Below are 6,863 nucleotides of genomic sequence, written 5' to 3' on the forward strand. Positions count from 1 at the left end.
AGCCTCTTCTAAAGATGATGCACAAGAAAGCCCACAAACAGTTTGCTGAAGACAAGCAGACTAAGGACATGGATTAGTGGAACCATGTCCTGTGGTCTGATGAGACCAAGATAAACTTATTTGGTTCAGATGGTGTCAAGCGTGTGTGGCGACAACCAGGTGAGGAGTACATAGACAAGTGTGTCTTGCCTACAGTCCAGCATGGTGGTGGGAGTGTCATGGTCTGGGGCTGCATGAGTGCTGCCGGCACTGGGGAGCTACAGTTCATTGAGGAAACCTTGAATGCCAACATGTACTGTGACACACTGAAGCAGAGCATGATCCCCTCCCTTTGGAGACTGGGCCGCAGGGCATGATAACGACCCCAAACACACCTCCAAGACTACCACTGCCTTGCTAAAGAAGCTGAGGGTAAAGGTGATGGACTGGCCAAGCCTGTCTCCAGACCTAAACCCTATCGAGCATCGGTGGGGCATCCTGAAACAGAAGGTGGAGGAGCGCGTATCATCATGGAGGAGTGGAAGAGGACTCCAGTGGCAACCTGTGAAGCTCCATGCCCAAGAGGGTTAAGGCAATGCTGGAAAATAATGGTGGCCACACAAAATATTGACACTTTGGGCCCAATTTGCAGTTTCACTTAGCAGTGTACTCACTTTTGTTGCCAGCGGTCTAGACATTAATGGCTGTGCGTTGAGTTATTTTGAGGGGACAGCAAATTTACACTGTTACACAAGCTGTATACTCACTACTTTACATTGTAGCAAAGTGTCATTTCTTCAGGGTTGTCACATGAAAAGATATAATATTTACAAAATGTGAGGGGTGTACTCACTTCTGTGATATTCTGTAAATCGATATAACAGAGCAGTCCTATATATATTTTTCATAACAGAAGTAGGTCCCACTGGCTTCAAAGGGGGTTAACTCCCCGGTCAGTAATTAGGAAATTGCAGCTTACATGGCCAGCTCAACTGTCCCTGCTTCAGCTACTGCATTCATCTTGCGGTCCGTTCAGTTCCACGCAGCTACACAGGGCAAAACGCAAGCCAACCACTTCGCGCCATCTGAGACCGCGAAGACAGTGAGCGGCAGTGTTTCAGCCAGGAAGAAAAGACGAGAGCATCTCACTGGCTCTCGTACACATCCCGATGCGCTTTAGACCGTGAGGAGAAAAACGCGAAAGGCCCTGGACAGAAGCGTGAGTTGGCGATAAGACTCATTTGACCCATTCGGCGTTTTAAGGGAGCCGCCAGTGAAAGAAGTCCCGACTTCCGTAGTGCTCTTTGCTTCTTCCGGGTCACTGTCTCCGTCTTTCCGGTGAAGCCCAGAGTGGGTGGGGCCTGCTGTGCTCCGTTTCCCCTGTCATGGCGGCGGCACCTGCTGCTGCTGCTGGTGCTGCGGGGCGGGAAAGGGCAGAGGGGGGAGGGGACGTCTCCTCCCCCGCACTGCCGCTACCCCCCCGCGGCCAGAGAGCAGGTGAGTGAGTGAGTGGCAGGCAGGGCGGCCGAGACGGAAAGGGTGAGACCCCCCCCCGAACTGCTAGGGGCGGTTGGGAGAAGGAGGAAGTGACGCACAGGAAGCTGAGAAAGGGTTCAGCTAAGTTTGGGGTTAAGGGCAGGAATTCTTGGTATGAGCTGATGCACCTTGGGGGAAGAGGAAAGACGTGCAACAAGAACCTTAAGCAACGTACTTTAGAGTTGGGAACATAATGGGTGGAAATTTGTCCAGAGGAAGAGAAGTTTCTGTCATGGAAGAGTGTAATGACTACTACACTGAAAATGAGTTGAGCAGGCCCTGCTCAGGTTTAGCACTGCTACTATGGCCCTTTTACACTCCTGGCTCCTGGCTCCTGTAATCTGCTATTGTTCAGTAAAATACGGTCTAGAAATAATCTAACATATTACAGGGTGGCTATGGTGACCAGACTCTTTTTATTCTTTGGTGTCTATTGAGTTACTTGCTTTGGATTTTGTATCCTCAATTACTGTTAGATGCTTGAAAAGGCCTGCATCCTAAAACATAACACAATACAGTAATGCATTTTACTGTAAGTTTGAAATTCAGAATTTGTCATTACATGGTAGGAATTAAGCAAGAGCTTAGTAAATGTCAACATGGGGTTTACAGACTTCACATGGACATAATGAGGAAAAACAGCTTTTCCAATGACTTCAAAGTGTCATTGTGTGCTGGACTGATGCCTTTTTGCAGCCAACATTGCTTATTTCCTAACATTTAGTGGCAATTGAAATCAGAGCACACTACAGAAAAACTTGATGGTTCAAGTATCTAGGCAAAAGAAGAAGACTCTCCCCACGAAGTATGTGTAGTGACAGCTTCTCTCCTTACAAAACCTTTCAGGTTGTAAGAATTTCAAAATGGAAAATTTCCAATTATAGTAAGTGAAATTTTAAATCTCAGTGAATGCACACACAGCCTTTAGCAAACAGGTAACTGAAAAACACATTAAAATCCACCCTATGAAAGGGTTCCCCCCCTCCACCCCCGCATTTAAAGTCGTTTTATACTTTGGCAGACTACTATTCCATCTGAGGCCAATGATATGTACTTGGGCTGGCAAATGCTCTGCCACAGAGCTGTGCCATCCCCATTTTGAAAGTTGATTTCTGATATTTTCATTTGAGCTTTAATGATGGTCAGACCTCAAAAGTCAAATGAGAGTGTCTCATGGAAAACAACTTATGCTGCTTCTGACAGGTGTAAATTCTGATAATAAATTTCAAGCCAGAGTTTGTACCTTTTGGAGTGTGTGTGTTTCAATGAGACATATACAATCTCACTTCCTGAGATTGGCACAACTTTTGAGTTGTTAAAAATTCTTATTCATGTGCTTGTAGACAATAGCATTTACATTTCTTAGGACAGGGAAGTATACCAACAAGACAGAGCAATCTTTTCCCCATAATAAAAGTTCCCATTTACCCCAGTGATTAAGGGTACAATTCTGTACACAGTTACCTGGGAATAGTTTCCATTGAACTCAGTAGGGCCTTTGAATATACATATATAAAGGATTGTGTACCAGATTTTAAAAAGCAAGTACAGTCCAAGAACAATTTTAATGAGCACAAAAGTTTACATTTGTTCTAGGTTTTTGTGTTTTGCTTTGCCCAAATGCACATATCCACATGCCATTTCACAAATTGCCCTATCAGTTTTGACAGTGGTTTGCCATTCAGCATGAATGTTTGCTATTGCATTGTTTCCTTAGACACACAGAACTATTCTATGGGTCTCTGGTTTTCTGCCTACATATTTGGAGCAATATCTAATCTGCTTGATCTTGAATGTAGCAGAGCTAACTATGCAGTTCTATTTGAAGCTTAGAAGCTAGACATACTTGCAGGCACATTCACCTGTAGCCATTTATAGCTGCATTTATTGTAGTTAGCTATATTAGCTAGGGCTAATATGTTGGCTTAAATATCTCTGGAGGGTTGGCTAAAATACCTGGAGAGTCACAAGTTGCCCACCATTGTAATAAGGCATCATTCTCTTATTGATTATGAGATAATTAGGATGCTGATAAATGTATAGTACCTGTCTTAAACTACAAACAGAATAAACATGAATTAAGCTGGTACACTGATGCTGAACCATGCTATTTATGAGCTTAGGATCATAGAGATAATCATGTGTAAAGTACTTTAAAGGAGCAATCATTTCATGTTACAATCTTATAATGCATTTGCCTATGAGAAAGCCTGTCTATATTGGGAAATATTAAGATAAGCAATTAAGCAGAGGGAGAGAGAGAAGCTAGCCAAAGCCCATAGTGTTTTCATGACAGAAGTAAAGTCTGCACTGGTGAGACTTAACTAACTCACTGTCTTAGCTACTAGGTCAGAAAAGGTCTCTGTTTATTAGACTAATTGTTCAGTATAGGTATCCGTAAATCCTACATAGTGTAATGCTAAAGTCCTTAGGAAGCACCTTTTCCAATATGCTCTTCTGTTTGCGTAGAAGACCACTGTGTTAGGAACTATGCCATCAGAGTTTTGCTACTGAACTAGATAAATTATTCCCGAAGCCCCCACACTTCAGAAAATATACAGAAACCCCTCAATCAACAATTAGCAAATAGTAATCCATATGGCAATTAGTCAGTATACACTGTGTATCATTTTCATTGGGATTGTGATAAAAAAAAATGATTAAATGTCACTTGTATACCTGCTGTGGTCCTGATGAAAATCAGGGGTCCTCCACACCAAGGTTTAAAAAACAATAATAAATCCCAAATGGTATACATAATTGTAATATGTGGTTTCATCTTCCAATTATAGGACAGCCAGTACTTAGGAAGCATTAAGACAGACTTCAGTTTAAAAAAAATAGAACTTGCTGACTGTTCTGAGAGCCTCAAAATCTGGTTTCATCTTAAATAAAAATTAAACTTGTTTTCCAATCCCTGTGAACTTTAGTTATATAGCTTGAAAAAATTCTATCTAAGGAGTCTAGCCTATGAATACTCATGCTGAAAACAAGTTACTAGTTCGTAAAGTTCATCAAGCCCCTGCTTTTTGAAAGATGTCATTATTTTTTCATTCCTACAATGGTGAAGGGATTTAAATAAACACCTTTTTCACTTCCCCCATATTTTGGGTTTTGTACCATAAATGTAATATTTAACCTCTTAGTAAAAATTAGAAAATGATGTGCAGTAGTATAAAAGGCCAGTCTGAAAATTTTGTAAGGGAAGAAAGGCAACAACCAGAAAGGGAATTATGATCGAACATTTAAATTCCATGTATTTGTTAACCTTGACTCCTGCCCAAACTTCAGCTTTCCCTCACCTGATGTTTCTGGGAACCTTAGCTGGAGAAGTCATTGAGGAAGAACAGCAGGAGGGGGATTGTTAAATGCACAGAAACCTCACTTTCCCACTGTTTCTCTCTTTAAAATTGCTTCAGCTGCTTTAAAAGTATAATTGCACTCCAAGTTGAGAATTTACCTAGAAACATCAAGTGCCATTCTAGACATGATTTAGTAATGTGGTAAAATACAGCTGCATAGAACACACATCTAAACATTATTTTAGATCTATGTCAAAGCTAAGCTTATTCTTTTACAGAAAGGATCAATGACACTCTTCAAAATCTTTTTTTTTTTTTGTGGTAAACTTTTACACGTTATATGTAAGAAGAAAAATATGATCAATTCACTTAAGCTGATTTGCTAGACTAAACAAAGTTAAGCAGAAGTCTTGCACTTTAAAGTGTTTGTTGATCACATCTGTAATGGGAGTGATCACATTCTTGAAGGTGAGTACAGTGGAGTTCTCCAAATGTTTTCCCTGTGAGCCTATGATTACAATACATATATACTATATCAGATTTATCCAGTATAAAATACACCTTTTGCATCTTTTGTTTCCAACAATAGAAACCTTTTTTCAGCTGTCAATTCTTACTGAGATAGCCCCCACGCAGCAAAGTCCTGCAGTTTTAAACAAACAATGAGGCAGTGGGCCAATTATCATATGTGCATATGGATTTGCATTATAATTTTTAAAACATTACATAGCAAGGGTTATATGATCAGTTTTGATGCTGCAGTGCAGATGGAGAGAGTTAACATATTCCAAATGTAGTCCTGAGGACACTCCCCTGCAAGCTGTTTGGTATGAGAAGGAAGCTTTTTTCCTGTGTCAAATAGAAGTTGGTGGGGGGGCTTACTGGGGACATATTGAAATCATAACTGGGGGAGAATTATTTTAAAACTGCACTGAGGATCCCATTCTGATCTCTTTCCCACAAACACACCCACCCCTGCTATTTAACATTTTAAACTGTGCCTCATTTTAACATCACCTATAAGTTGGCCCTTTCTTAGTCAACTTTTTAAAGCACAGATTTGTATTGTAACATATGTAATTTGGCCCAAAGTGAAAAGATAGGTTGATTATTTTTGCAATGTATAGTCTGACCTGGGCAGCCTTCATTTCTGAACTATCTTCACTTTGTATTAAACTATAAGATAAATTGGAGGCAGGAAAGAAGGACTAGGAGTGCTCCATTATGAAGTAACCACCCCCACTATGTTTTATGTCCCAGTTCAACAACCCACAGTTCATGATTCACAAGTAAATATTCTCATTTTTCCTAGTGTGTGAGGGACTGTACAAAGCAGAAAGTTAGAGGCAAGGTTGTAATCAAGAACCAGTTTATACGTTGTTTCTGGGTTCTCATACATCAGACTAGAAGAAGGAATTTATCATGATCCATCTAGCTGAGTACTGTCTTTCAGTTCAAGTAGAGGGGGTCCTCAGATTTGCTTGCTACCTGAGAACACATAACTGGAAATACAAAGCTTGTCGTTGTGCAGAGTTTTAGACCTTCCCCCTTCCTTGGTCAGAAAAATTGATTTCCCTTTTAAGAATCAAAGAATTAGACTGCTTACATAATCCTTTATGTAGTAATAAAAGGCACAGCTCAAGGGCACAAAGACAAGCAATTTAATTATTACACAAATGCTTTTGTTAATGTCACCATACAATGGTGTACAAAAAAACTCAATTACGAAGAGTGGGAGCATGCATCAAAGGGTGGATGAAGATGGATTCCAATGAAATTTAACTGGCAATTTGCCACTTGATATTCTCCTGGTTGACCAGCATGAAGAGCAACCACTTTCCCTCTCCTCGGTTCTCAAGTGCATTGCAGAGGCAACTTTGTCCCAGGCATGAGAGATCATCCCCCCGACACACACATACACATACATATGTTTTCTGGAACTTGCAGGCACATTGGGAATGCAGGGATTTATCTCTCAATTAGTGCTAGACTGTGGAGCAAGTCAAAGGCAAATTAAACTCTTTATGGTCCTGACTTTATGCTTAT

This window comes from Varanus komodoensis, unplaced genomic scaffold (assembly GCF_004798865.1).
Source record: "Varanus komodoensis strain SLA01 unplaced genomic scaffold, ASM479886v1 scaffold51, whole genome shotgun sequence".
NCBI classification, from domain to species: Eukaryota; Metazoa; Chordata; class Lepidosauria; order Squamata; family Varanidae; genus Varanus; species Varanus komodoensis.